The following is a 15,444-nucleotide window of genomic DNA, read 5'->3' on the forward strand; positions in this document are numbered from 1 at the left end:
AGTTTTGTGCTTCTGACCGTTCTATAGTTCCACATTGCCCTGAGCTACAAACCCAACTCCTTTGTCGTGCCCCCAGGTCCTGTCACAGCCTTCCCTACTCTCCCTTGGTATCTTTCCCAAGTTAAACTCGTGCAAGTTTAAGAGCTCTATGCTTTTATTCTTGCTCATAGGACTTTGCACACACAGATCTCATGAACTGGAGGGGACCATCTTTTCCACTTATAACCTCAGCATGCCTAATTTTAATTGCAGCTTTAGATACAGCCTTCTTCTCCCCCAGAAGCCTTTTCTGACCTCCAACTCTGAAAACAGGTGCCCCTATGCTGTACTCTTAGATCATCCTATAAAATCCCAGTAATAGGACCTATGACATCCTACTATTATCCTCCGTTAGTTTCTGTGGCCCATGGACCAGCAACGTTGACATCACCTGTTAGAAATGCAGAATCTCAGGCCTCAGTCCAGATCTACTGAATCAGAATGTGCTTTTACCAGGGTCCCTGGATGATTCACATGTATTTGTGAAAGTTGTCAGAATCAAAATGGAATCACAGGTATAAAAAACCCTGATGTCTCAAGACAACAAGAACTACCACAAAGCACTCTGCAAAACCATAACCTTGAACAAAGGCATCACAATCTTACACAAAAAATACTTCTGTGAGGACCTCTGCCCAGCAACTGCCTGTCTAACCACAAACTAGTATCACCCATGTTATTAATTCTTGCAATTATTGGATATTATAGGTAATCTATAATTAATTCCTGATTAATTATCCCGAAATAATTAGGTAACCCTCCATCATTTTTCCTTTAAAAACCTCTGTCTTCCTTTACTTCCCTGAGTACACAGTTTCCTATGGCATGCATAATCCCATGGCAATGTTGTTTTCCCCAGTAAACATTTTCTTTTAGAGAGCCTCTCTCTGTTTGTTATTCAAGTCTGAAGCACGCAGTCCTCACTATAAACTCCATGAAGGCAGGAGATTTTCTTGTTCACTGTGGTCTTCCTAGTTGCTATGTGACGGCCACACAATACATATTTGTTGAAGAGAAGAATTAATTCATCAAGAAGATGAACTTAGTTCTGAAATCACCCTGTGGCTCTTACCTCCCCCATGGCTGGGAGCAAGATTAGTCCCCGACATGTATCCAGCAGATCAAATTGGGGCAGGTGCCTGCGCGGAATGCAGAGGCTGAGGGAGCCGAGCCAGGCTCAGGTGGACCCACTGGCTGGGCAGCCGCCCGTGGGGCCTTGGAGGGGTCCTGGGTCTGTGCACCCGTGAGCTGAGCAACCCTGGACAGATCCTTTCCCCTCTCTGGGCTTCATGTATTCACCTGTAAATGGGCAGGTAGAAGTTATCTCTAACTTTTCTCACCGGAGTCTTAGAGAAGAGGATTAACCGAGACAATGTGTGTGGAGGACACTTTGTAAACAGGAATCAATGACACATGGGAGAGAAATCGTTATTTGATCCTGTCCTTTAACCTTCTACTTGGAGCCTTGCCCTCGCCCTGCTGTAGGTGGGGCCAGGCTGGGGAAGGGAAGTGACAGGCGCAGATCGTGAAAGGATGGCCCTCCAGGTCACTGCCAAGGGCAACGCGTCTCGGGAGTGCTGCGCCAGGTGTGGGGGCGCCGACAGCCCAGCCCGGCCTGCCTCTCTCAGTGTTGAATGTGTTCCAGCCACTCAATAGGGATAATGAGCAGCAAGAAATCCATCAGTCCCATATCAGCCCTGTAATCCTGACCCCATTTAACAAATCTGATGATACTTAGCGTATCAGCATGTTTGCTTTCTTTCCAGCAAACAGTCAAACATGATTAAATTCTTCTCTCATTTCCATATTAATAGCACACCCGTGTGAAGAATTTAGGAAAGCACATTTCTGGAAATCTCATTTTTTATTTAAAATTTTCCAGTGTTGCAATGACCAGAGATACACTGACATGCAGAAATGTCCCCTCCTGTCAGGGAGCTCAGAGGAAATTTTATTCCTTTTCTGGAAGCTTCCAGTCGTCAACGACCTGGGCATGAAATGCTTTCTTCCCAGTCAGTTTCTTTTTTCTTTTCTTTTCTTTTCTTTTTTTTTTTTTTTTTCTGTCAGTTTCCTAAGGCTGCATCTTAACAGTGCTTCTCGCCATCTCGCCATTCTCCCCTCATTGGGACTAGAGGAGAGAGCTTCCTAGTGATCCAAATAGGGTATCTTCTCATACCTAAAGATGACGATGACATTATTTTATCCCTTTTCAGAATCCCAATCCCTTCCTCTTCTGGTTGAATGATTCCATTTCCTCTCACTTTTCTCCAGATTTGGGGCCGAGGTCAGCATGTGGCTGAGGGATGGAGGGAAATTCGTCCCAGACCTCCCCTGAACGCCCCTTGCAGACTGACAACCTGCCAGGCTCCCTCCTCCCCAGAGACATGGCTGCCCCCAAATATGAGGCACTTCCCCAGCTGAAGGAAGGGACTGTGCGGACAGCTCAGGGCTCTGGAGGCAGATGGGAATGTTCTGTGACTTGGCTCCTTCACGGACAAGCTACGTCATTGTGAGCAAGCGGCCCACCTAACACTGTTTCCACCCGTAAAAATAGGAATAATAATAGTATCCACCTCATAGGGCTGTTATGAGGCATTTTAAATAAATGATGTGTGTAGAGCACTCAGCTCAGTGCCTAGAATATAGTAAGTGCCCAGCAGAAATTGGCTATTGTTATTTTGTTTTTATTGCTCTAAATAATGTATTGTTCACTACTGTTCTCTTCCAGCATCTGGTCAACAGCCGTGGAAAGGTGGGGAGAGAACTGTTCACAGCAAGGACCCACCCTTGTGGGCCCCTTCAACACCCAGGTGGCAGGGATAGGGACATCGATGTGGATGGGCTGCATCCACGTCTGCTCTCCCACAGTATCCCTTCACCGTGACTTTAGAAAGAGCCCAGTTCCAGGGATGAGGGGACGTGCGTTTTAGTCTCACCTCTGTCTCTTACCACTTGGGTGAGCACTCAGCTTCCTAAAGCTTTAAAACTTGAGGATTTCTCTGATCTTGATTCAAGTTTCTTGAATTCCTGAATTGCATGCAGTAAAGATGATTTATTTGTAGAGGGCTTCACAGGGCACTGTGAGGCAGATCTTACAGGGCAGGACACTGAGATCCAAAGTGAGGATCTTACTTAGCACTAGAACACAGGTCTTTTGGGGGCAGATAAATTGTTTTTCCACACAATGCCACTGTCTCTCATAAGGTCCAGGAAGCCTGTTGGCTGAGAGAAGCCATGCTGCCACCATGGCAGAGTCACAGTTGACTTCTGTCCAGCAGTGGACTCTCTTTTCTCCCTGGGCACCTTTCTGCCCAGGTTGCAGAGTGCAGTCTCATGTTAGCTTTTGAACAGTTGCATTCCTATTTCCAGGTGTCTGACCCTGTACTTGGAGTTACCGAATTCTATTTCTGAATTCTGCCATCTGCATGCCGTCAAAATGCACACGTTCTGTGTGTGCTCCAGATGATATGTGACTCTTGCTCTGTGAATCATTCAAAATAATTTGGGGTTTTGCTTACAAAACTCAAAGCAATAACAATGACCCTTTTTGTTTGGGGAATGGGAGAAAAGAGGATGAGGCAGAAGGAGAAAGGACCCCTTCACTTTTCTCCTCTCTTCTCCTCACTTTGACCTGATTCTGTCCACTTTGATTTCCAAACCAATCACCCTGTGTGCACCTGCCTGAGTCCGCCCATCCTGGTGAGGCCATGTGCGATCTTACTTCCCAGCAGTGACCAGATAGCTGCTCCACGCCACGTTCCCACCTGCGTCCCTGCCACAGGAGTACAGATCCCTGTGTCTTTGAAAGTTTGGCTGGGAAACACCATATGTGTGAACTAAGTTTATAAAGCACTGTGTTTAATAATAAATTTCAAGATGCTATTTTTCAGCAGCCTATGAATCACTCAAACTCATTTGCAAAATAAACTGTTTGCCAGAGAAAACCCTTTTTGATGACTGTAGAGAGAACAAAAGTCATAATATATGGGACTTTTCCCTCCAGACAGTCGTGAGCTATTCTGCCAGGAGGGATGAAAATGGGCAGCACCTAACTTTTAAATGCAAGCTCCTGAGTAATAAAAATATATATCATATGTAATCCTATAGACTCAGGCTCTAGTTTTTGTCAAACAACTTAGACTTTATTTTGGTCTTTCACCAGAAGTAGGAAAATAAATATTATAATAAGGAAAAGATTTTGTAGTGTTGCTATATGCCTAGATTTACCAAGGAACTGTGGATTTCACCACCTGGTAGTAAAAAATGTTTCCCCAGAAGGAATGTTAAGCAAGAGATTGAGTGCTGAGACAAAACATGGCCGGTGTGTCCCTGCTGGGTGACAGGGCTCATGTGCAAAGGAGACCAAGATTTGCTGTCCATATTGCTGCATCTCAGATGCATGTTTTTATCTTATCACACTGTGCTGCCTTTTTGTGTCTGTGTGTTTGTCAGCTGAATTGCGCCTCTTCTCTCTGCCCAATGTGTTGTTTTTATATCCTTATCTGGAGAAGGGAAGCTGGGGCCTCTAATGATGGTGAAAGGTACGTGTAAAAAGCAATCAGCACTATTCCTCAGGAGCAAAGCCAGCATTTAGATCATTTCTGAGGATCAGAGCCTTTTGCATTGACCTCCCCACTTTCTTCAGAGACCATCCCAGGCTGAGCAGGGGAATTGTCTCATGAGGGGTGGCCTGTCACAGAAATGTGCACCAAGAAATGCTGACCACTTAAAGATGGACTGCAGCAGGGTCAAGGAATGGCAGAAAGATCCTGTTTCCTTGCAGCAATAATTGTACAAATTGCGCTGGCTTCCCTTTTCTAGCACATTTTCTTCTAGGAATTCCAGACAGGACTGCATTTCTAAAATCAATCTTGATTGGGCCTCTAGGGATCAAACCAATCAAAGCAACCTCACCGAGTGATCTGTACCATATAAACCTCACGCGGTGCTTCAGAGTTGAAAGAATGCTGTGAAATGGGGTTTCTATGCAGGCACAGAAGGGAAGTGGGGATCAAGTTTTGGCTCAAAAGCAAGTCCCAGGTCTGTACAGAGTAGAATAAAGTTGCTTCTGGCTTTCCTGCTAACCAAAGAATAAGGAAAATCTTGCCTCGTGCTAATCTGGTTTTATACAGCCTAGTGAGCTAAAAGCAATTGGGATTTTTGGTTGGACTTAATGCCAGCACACAAGCCCACCTCGTATGCAGTGTGAACCAATTGTTTTTTGTGGATTTTTTTTTTTTAGTGTAAACATTGGCATGCAGGAACCAAATCCTATGTCTGGTGCTCAGTGAGATTTTTTTTTATTGGTTTTGTTTGTTTGTTTGTTTGTTTGTTTTATTCCCTAGGCCTTCAGCCTTTCTGCATGGCAGGCCTTGAGTAGAGTGGACCATGCAGGAGAGAGAAGGGCCTGTGGAGTTTCCCAAAGCCACAGTTTCCTGCAAGTTTGGAGGTCGGAGGTTGGGGGTTGGGTTAGGCCCCAATCAGTTACTCAATATTGTTGAAGGCATCCTCATCAGCAACTTTCAGGACACTACATGTATATACGTGTGTGTACTGCATGTGTGCATGTATATGTACAAGCATGTATCCCTGAGGACAGGAGCTGTCCTTCACTCACCTTTTCATATCCCAATGGCTAACACAGTGCTCAACCTCAGTGAGTCAGAGAGGTAATACCAACTCCTAAGAAAGAAGCCCACAGTTATGGCCCTGAGTTAACGTTATGCCAAAATACTCTCCCCGCATCCACACACACACAATCGATTAGCTAGTAAAGGGATACTATAAAAAGGCAGGGTTTTGGCTTCTGGTCAAGATGGTGGAATAGACAGTCCCCAGCATCACTCTCTCCTACAAATCAACTAATTTACAACTATTAAAAAGCAACAACAGCCAAGCTGGGGCCACTATAGCTTAGGGGAAGAGGAGGAAAGACCTAAAGAGTTCTTAAAGGTGGGAGAAGCCACAATGAGAGAAGAAAAGGATCATGCCTGCCATATTGAATCTCAGCTGCTTCCAGGCTGGAGCTGCTGAGCTCATGGAGCAGGAGCCTGCAAAAGCTGCAGCTGTGCCCTTTGGATGAAGTTGCTTGGAGGTGGCAAGGGAGAAGAGGGCTTTGGTGGCCCCCAGGTCAGCAAAACCAGTAATAGGGCTCCCACAGACCCACATAGGAATGAGGAGCCACAACAACTGATAAAAGGAGCCACTCAGAGGCTGATGAGTCATCACAAGGGACCAGCACATGGCCTGTCCCATAGGAAGTGTTTGAAGAGTGTGGTTGGTGGGAGAGAGGGGCCACCAGGATAACACTGGGGCACAGCAAGAACAGCTGATATGCCCCCAATCAGCGCAGGACCACTCAGAGAAGACTGGTCAGGAATATAGAATTGCATAGGATGCACTTTGATGAAAAGAGTCAGGCCCAGGCAAGAGCTTCCATACAACCCAAGTGCACCAGATCTCTTGAGAGCCAGAAGTACCTATAAAGTCAACCATTAAAATCTGAGTTGCACAAAAAGCCTTCCCCAGGGAAGCAGTAGCAAAGCAGCAATTTAGCTCAACTGCAGGGCTCAAGTGCTGGTCCCCACATGAAGTTTCCCCATTTTAGAAGTAAGCAATGGACAACAAATTAGTTCTAGTGCAGAGTTTAAGTGGTGAGGACAGCAAATAATCCAACACAGAACTGAAAGAAAAAACAAAATACCCACAGATCAAAGTCTGATATTAACTAGTAAAGGTCTAACCCCACCAAAGAACACCTATAAAACCTAGAAGGACTGGAAGCCCCCTGGGCTCCCAAGCCTGTGAGAGGGAAGGGCTGTGGGCCTCAGCCACACGTCCCCAATGACCACACCCAGACCAGTAAGGACCACCAAGCCACTGCAGGAAGCACCCAGAGCTCCTGAGCAGGGGCATTGATGGGTGATGGCTTCAGCCACACACACCCCCCTCAACATTCACGACCAGACCAGCGATGACCACCAAGCCACAGCCAGAACCTCCCTGGTCCCCCCTGCTGGAATGAGGGGGGTGTCATGGACCTCAACCAAGCCCCCCCCCTTTACCCTCCTCCTACCTTATTTCCTTTCCCCTTTCCTTCTCCTCCTCCCCACCAACTGCTCTGCAACAACATCTTAGAATGTAAAAAATAATATTAATAAATAAATTTTAAAAAAGAAAAATAAACAAATTCCCCTGCTAAAAAAAAAAAAAAAAAAGAGGTTTTATGGGTTGAATGCCAATATGAGCCCTAACAAGCTTATATGCCTCCTGATACAATGCACCATCAAGAACATGACCTCTCCTATGAAGTATTCATTCTAAAAAATGTAATTAGCCTTTAGATCTAACTTCTACTTAGGAAGTTCAGAGAATAGAGGAACAAGTTAAATAATACTAAAAAATAAAAATCATGCAAATCCAGACTGTGGAACATTCTACAAGACGACTAGCTCAGTCTTTCAATAAGACACTTAATAAAAGAGACTTAAAGGGGGAGGTGATGGGGGAAATGTTCCAGATTTTGAAAAAAGATTGTGTTTTGAAAAAGACTTAGAAGGCATAAAAATCAAATGTAGTGTGCGTTCCTTCATGTGGGAGCCTGGTTTGGAAAAAAAGAAAAACTATTAAAGATACTTGGGGCTAACTGGCCAAAGTGGAGCCTGAACTGTGTGTTAGGTGACATTAGAGCATTACACAGGAAAAAGCAATTTTTGGCTCTAGGTGGTGGGTGTTCATTGTACTGGTCTTTCTATTTCTCTGCATGATTAAAAAATTTTATCATAAAATTGTTTTTAAAGAAAGTAAAAAAGCTGTTTGGCAAGAAAGAGAAGGATGTTGTAACACAGGGTATAACATGAGCTCTAAGGCATGGAGGTAATGGTGAGTACTGGGGCCTACTGGGAGCTCAAATATGCTGGATGGTCATATCCGAATAGGTGTAGCAGACAGTATGAATGGTATGCCGCTGTGGACCTTGGACTTTCTACTGGAGGCAAGGGGAGCCACTGGACATTTTTATTTTTAAGCAACAGCTTTATTGAGATATAATTTATATACCATAAAGTTCACACTTTAAAGTTCGTAATTCAGTGGTTTAGGGTATATTCAAAGAGTTGTACATCCTTCACCACTATCTCACTCTGGAACGCTTTTATCACCCCAATTTGAAATCCTGGACCCATCTGCAGTCAATCCTCATTCCCCTTCTTCCCCCAGCTCTTGATGACCACTAGTTTGCTGTCTGTCTCTATGCATTTTCCTATTCTGGACATTTTGCATAAAAAGAATTCTAGAATAAATGACCCTCCGTGTCAGGCTTCTTTTACTGAGTATGTTTTCAATGTTTTTTCATGTTGTAATGTATATCAGAACTTTATTCTTTTTTATGGCCAAATAATATTTTATCATATGGATATACCTCATTTTCTTGATCCATTTTTCAGTTGCTAGAAATATGGATTATTTCCATTTTTTGGCTATTATAGAAAATGCTGCTATGAACATTCATATATAAGTTTTTGTGTGGGCATTTGATTTAAATTCTCTGGGGCATATACCTAGTACTTTGTGTTTATTATAAGGCCTGCCAGACTGTTTTTCAAGTCAGTGGAACCATTTATGTTCCTACCAGCCAGGTATGAGGGTTCAAATTTATCCACATCTTCCAACACTTGTAATTGTCCTTTTAATTACAGCCATCTTAATGAGAATTGGTATATCATTGCGGTTTTGATTTGCATTTTCCTAATAAGAGTCAGCATATTTTTATGTGTTTATTGGCCTTTTATATATATATTCTTTAGAAAAATATTTATTCAAACCCTTTGCCCATTTGTAAATTGGGTTATCATCATTTTGTTGTTAACTTATAAGAGTTCTTTATGTATTCTAGATACAAGTCTCTTCTCAGGTATAGAATTTGCAAACAGTATTTTCTCGCATTCTGTGAGTTGTCTTTTCATGTTTTGAATGGTGATCTTTGAAGTGCAAATTTTGAAAATTTTTATGAAATCCAATTTATCTATTCTTATTTTGTCACTCATGTTTTTGATGTCATACCTAAGAAATCTTTACCTAATCCAAGGACACAAAGATTTACTCCTATGTTTTCTTTCCTAAGAGTTTTATACTTTTAGCTCTTACTAAATAGTCTCTGGTCTGTTTTAAGTTAATTTTTCTTTATGATGTGAGGTAGGTGCCTAACTTTATTTTTTAGCATGTGGATATCCAGTTGTCCCAGCACCAATTGTTGAAAATACTATTCTTTCTTCATTGGATGATCTTGGCACCTTTGTTGAAAATCAGTTAACCATAAATGTATGGGTTTATTTCCAGTTTCTCAATTCTATTTTGTTTATCTCTCTGTCTATCCTCATGCCAGTACCACACAGCTTTCTGTAGTTTTGTAGTGAGTTTTGAAACCAGGAAGTGTGAGTCCTCTAACTTTGTTCTTTATTTTGAAAACTATTTTGGCTAACGAAAATCAACTACATTGTATATCGATAAATTGAAAAATAAAAACAATTTTTAAAAAGACTTTTGGCTCTTCTGAGCCCTTGTATTTATAAGCAGAAGGTTAAAAAAAAAAAAAGTCAACTCTGATTTTAATAGAGATCATACTGTATCTGTAGATCAATTTGGGGAGTATTGCCATTTAACTATATCAAGTCTTCCAATTCATTGTCTTTTCATTTATTTATGTCTTCTTTCTTTCAGTGATGTTTTATGGTTTTCTGAGTATACGTTTTGTACTTCTTTTGTTAAATTTATACCAAAATATTTATTCTTTCTGTTGCTACTGTAAATTAAATTGTTTTCTTATTTTTATTTTCATAATTGGTGATTGTTAGTGTACAGAAATACAATTAATTTTTGTATATTGATCTTGTGAACTTGCTAAACTTGTTTATTAGTTCTAATAGTATTCTAAGGGTTCTTTAGAATTTTCTACATACAAGATCATATCATCTGTGAATAGAGATATTTTTATTTCTTCCTCTCCCATCTGTATGCCTTTTATTTCTTTTTCTTGCCTAATTGCTCTGGCTAGAACCTCTAGTACAACGTTAAATAGAAGTGGCAAGAGCAGGCATTCTTGTTTTGTTTCTGATCTTAGGTGGAAAGCATCCATTTCTTCACCAGTAAGTATGATGTTAGATGAGAGATTTTTAAATAGATAGTCCTTATCACATTGAGAAACTTTCCTTCTATTCTTCGTTTTTCAACTTTTTTTTTATCATAAAAAAAAGTACTGGATTTTGTCAAATGCTTTCTCTTCTTCTGTTGAGATGGTCATTTGTCCCCCCTTCATTCTGTGAATGTGGTGTATTATATTGATTGATTTTCATATGTTGACCACCCTTACATTTCTGAGATAAGTCCCACTTGGTCATGATATATACTACTTTTAATATGCTTCTAGATTTAGTTTAATAATATTTTGAGGATGTTCATGTTATATTCATAAGGAATATTGGTACATAGTTTTCTTTCCTTGTGATGTCTTTGGCCTTAATATCAGAGTAATACTGGCCTCAAAGAATGAGTTGCGAAGTGTTATCTCCTCTTTTATTTTATAAATGAGTTCATAAAGGATTGATATTAATTTTTCCTTAAATGTTTACCCATGGCAGAACTCACCCACAAAGTCATCTGGGGCTCAGCTTTTCTTTCTAGGAAGTTTTTTTGAATACTAATTCAATATCTTTACTTGTTTTAGGTCTACTCAGTTTTTCTATTTCTTCTTGAGTCAGTTTTAGTAGTTTGTGTCTTTTGGGGAAGTTGTCAGTTTTAGCTAGGATATCTAGTTTGTTGGCATACAATTGTTTACAGTATTTTATTATAATCCAGTAGTGACATTCTCTTTCATTCCTGATTTTACTAATAAGAGTGTTGTCTTTCTTTCTTTCTTTCTTTTTTTCCCCTTGGTCAGTCTTGCTAAAGCTTTGTCAGTATTGTTGCTCTTTCAGATACATTTGATTCCATTGATTTTTCTCTATTGGTTTTCTATTTTTCTATTTTTTATTTCTTCCATACTCTTTATCATTTTCTTCCTTCTGCTTATTTTAGGTTTAGTTTGTTCTTTTTTTTTTTTTTCCTAGTCTCCTAAGGTGGAAAGTTAGGTTATTGATTTGAAATTTTTCTTTTTTAAAAAATATAGGCTTATTCAAATTCTGAGCTGTAGCTAAGTAGTGGATAAAGGGCTGTCAGCAGACATGTAAAGTTGCAGACCTGCCTTATGTCCAGTTTAGTAGTTTTTCACTCACCAGGACTCTTGGTGGCAACCCATGACAACATTTTTTGTGCTGGAATGAGCCTCAGAGCCTCAGTGATTATCTAATCTCCTTCCACTTTACTTTCCAGGAAACTGAGGCTCAGAGAGATTAAGTAACCCTCTCCAAGTTCACACAGTCAAAGGCAGAATTAGTAGTAGTACCTGTCCGCATCAAACTAAGCTTTGCCAACTTTCCTTAGATGGGAACAGCCAGACCATTTCTACCATGTCTTGGTAGTCATAATTGCCTATAAGGAAACCTCTTGGTGTTAGCCATAGAGAAGAAGTGAATCAAATTAATCCCATAAGAATCTTCTGCCAATATTCCCCTTAAAGAAGAACAGACTCAGAGTTCTACTTGAGTCAAAAATGGGCTATTCTTCCCTAAACACCTTCAATGAGAATCTCATAGAATGTGATAATTGATATTCCCAGACATGGACCACCTCATAGAAAATTAGGGAGCAGTGTATTAGGTAGGAAGGCTGTGTCTGGAGAGATCTGCATTAAAAAAGAATTGGTCCTGGGGTCTTAGACAGGGCAGAGCCCCAAGACAGGGTTAAGTTGATGTAGGGCTCTGGAGGCAAGGATATGAAGGTCACACAGTGCTGCCAGGTGTCAAGGTAGCAGAAAACTGAGAAAGCTATTAAAGTTCTTTGTTCTGAGAGAACAGAGGAGGCAGAATGGAGAGGCTAAGAGAGGAGCCTGGAAGCAAGGGCTAGCAGAAGTGTGAGAGAAGACAGTAACCAGATGGGCTGTGGGAGCAGAGGTGGGATGCTTTGGGGGCAGATGCCAAACCTGATGGACCCATGAGCTGTGGAAAGTGGCCTTGTCCTCCAGGGAAAAGACTTAAGGACACAATCAGGCTTTGGTGGGAGTGGAGTGGAGCAGGCCAGCCAGCAGCTGGTCTGGCAGGGTAAGGAGTGTGTTCATGCACACCTGAGTACAGGGGTGGGCATTTCCCCTTCGTGTATTCCCACCAGCACCAAGAGTCCTGGTGTTCAGCAGCCTTTCACTCTGGAAGAACTACAATCATAGATTCCCCTTCTCTGTGTGCCCACGACTCAGAATTAGCAACTCCCCATGTCAATATGCACTTCAGAAGAAATAGGTCTGAAGCTTATCTCACCCCCTCCCTAGCCCACAGGAAAGACTCTGGGATCCAAGGACAAAAAGTGGCAAGGGCAGCCCCACAAAAGCAGCTGCTGACTCTAATACTAGGGAGCGGGGTCAAGCTGAGTGGTGAGGAACTGCCCTGGATGTAGTTTATCCCCAGATATGTCGTTTATCCTCCTCTTTCTAAGGCAGCTGTGTTGTGGCCATGGCTCATATGTCCATGTCTCAGGTCCTGCTCTGTGGCAGCAAGGATGCACACAGGCTGCCCAGGAGGTCTGGGGCTCTGAGTCACAATGGAGGATCCCTGAAGGTGGAGACCCTAAATATATACCCAGTCATAATTTCGTGTGGATTCATCCTCCCCTCACAGCCCTGTCCCCAGGTGACACTGGCAAAAACCACCTTTCCTGTGAGAAGCGGAAACACTCTTCAGTGGTTCAACTGAGGCTTAGTTTGCTTTTGCGGTGCAAGGGAGGATGACATCTCCAACAGCACCTGCTCCAACGTGCCCACAGAGAGTCCAGCAATAGTGGGCTTGCTTCTAAGGAAATACTCCTGCTTCAATTTTTCTTTGACCTATGCTGAAATAGCGGTTATAAGCACATTGGAGTAGCTGCCAAGATATTATCATGGAATGATTTGTCATGTTATCTGTAAGTACCCAACTATGAAAACTTTGGAGGGACTGAGGAAATGACACTTTCAGTTGTGATTATGGCAAGAGTGGAGGTGGGGTTGGGGTGAGCAAGGGGACAAGGATGTGTGGCCTGGACAGTGGCAGTGCATCCCTAAAATAAGACTCTGCAGAAAGAGACGAAAAGTCATTTGACTGAGTATTCCTCCCCCACCCCCCACCCCCGCCCAAGAGAATATTTATATTCCTGATATTTCTGCCTCAAGATGCATTTAATTTCTGGCTAATTGAGTCAGATTACAAATCAAATCTGTTTAACGTAAACAGAAACCCAGTTAGGCTTCACCTTTTCCACCTGAGTCACTCTGCTAATTAAATTCCTGATTTACCAGCCTCTCTCTCGGTCTCTCCCTCCAGTCAGATTGCCTGTGGTCAGCCCACCTCAGGACTTCGCAAGCTGGAAACCGGCACTATGGGTGGACAGCCCCGGGACATCAGGCAACCAGACATGCTCCAGTTTGGGGAGTCAGCACCTCAAGGGCTGCAATTTACTCTCCTAACCTGGTCTGCATTGTAGCCGATACAGCAACACATAGTGAGAAACACCTTTTTAACAAATGATAGATGCTGCATCATTTTTTTGCAATGTGAATTATTTTTGGAACGCCCTTTCCAATGCAGAAAGCATCGTTGCATGTCATCTCATTGCTCCTTATATTTTGATTTGTTTTGTCTTGTTTTGTTTTGTTTTTGGTGGCTGGCTGGTACAGAGATCCAAACCCCAACTCTAACCAACTGAGCTAATGATCCTTGCATTTAAACAGCCCTGTGAGTTAGGTAAAAATGGTGTTACTATTATCACTGAAGTTTAGAGAAGTTAAAGGGATGCATTCAAGTTCTCAAAGCTGGTAAGTGGTAATGCTTCAGATGCAGATAAGATGGTCTTCTCACTTGAGATGCCATGAGGTTTCTTTTTTTATTTTTGGGTTTTTTGGGGTTTTGTTTTTTAAACTACATCACACACAAAAAATCAATGCTGCTAGCTCTGATCATAAGTCTTAACAGATTTAATTTTGTGGGTAATAATTTGAACCTAAGCAATGGATGAAGAGAGCACCTGACAGGCAACTGGAGTTATCTTCAGTTTTAGCATTCTGTTAATTCTATCTCCATGTACACAGTATACACAGGACCAAGAAAGGATTCTGTTGGAGTCCATTCCTGTGAATCTTCAATCTCTTGGCACCTTGGCTTGAGATGCTTAACTTTTGGTGTGTTCCTTGGTGAGGACTTGTGTGTATGTGTGCAGACCGCAGAGCAAAAATGCCCATGGTACACACTGCTGTCACCAGAACAACCTCTCTCTGTACATGTTGCTGCAATGGCTTTCCTGCTGTCTATCCAACATAATCCAAACCTTCATCTAGTGTTCAGGAACTCTGCTTTGAAACTATTTCCCACTACTACATTTCATGTAAAATTTTAGGCATGATTTGTTCAATCATCCCCTGACAATTGTTTCCCTTCTTCCTGGATTTTCTGTTCCTTACTACTGTGTGTTTGTTTGTTTGTTTTTTCAAGGCTCAAAGGCAACTTTGGGTGGAAAGCTTCCATTTGAACTCACCAGGAAATAATTTCTCCCTCTTCTGAACATCCCTGTCTTTCCATCTCTGTTGATCTTGCTGCATTATCACTTTTTATCTGTTGCTAATACAGACAACTCATTTCCCTTACTAAGCCATAGATTTGGGGAATGGATTTGAATCTGATGGGATTTTCATTGCTCATAGCAAGCACCAAGCACATGCCTTGCACACTGCGCTTGTGGTCAGCTGAATACCAGCCCCCAAGTTTGTCCATCTAATCCCCTAGGAATATTACCTTATTTGTCAAAAGGGGTTTTTTGGGTGTGATTAAATTAAGGGTCTTGAGATGAAATTATCCTGGATTATGTGGGGGGCCTGGTGTGATCAAACAGTCATTGTAAGAGGGAGCCAGGAGAAGTCCAAGTTAGAGGAGAAGGCAATGCGACGATGGAGGCAGAGACAGGAATGACGTGCTCTGGAGGTGGAGGAAGGGGCCACATGTCCAGGAATGGAGGCAGGAAAAGGCAAGGACGCAGCTTCTTCCTTCAGAGCCTCCAGAAGGAACCTGCCCTGATGGCACTTTGACCTTAGCCCAGTGCAGCTGAACTTGATCTTCTGACTCCAGAACTGTAAGAAAATAAATGTGTATTGTTTTAAACCACTGAGTTTGTGGTAATTTGTCACAACAACAACTAGAAACTAATAAAGCTGTTTTTAAAGAGTTAGTTGAATGAAAAAATAAATGACTATTAATAAGTGAATGAATAAATGAATGAATTCAAGCGGTTCTGAAT

The sequence above is a fragment of the Cynocephalus volans genome, chromosome 13, assembly GCF_027409185.1.
Source record: "Cynocephalus volans isolate mCynVol1 chromosome 13, mCynVol1.pri, whole genome shotgun sequence".
Taxonomy (NCBI): Eukaryota; Metazoa; Chordata; class Mammalia; order Dermoptera; family Cynocephalidae; genus Cynocephalus; species Cynocephalus volans.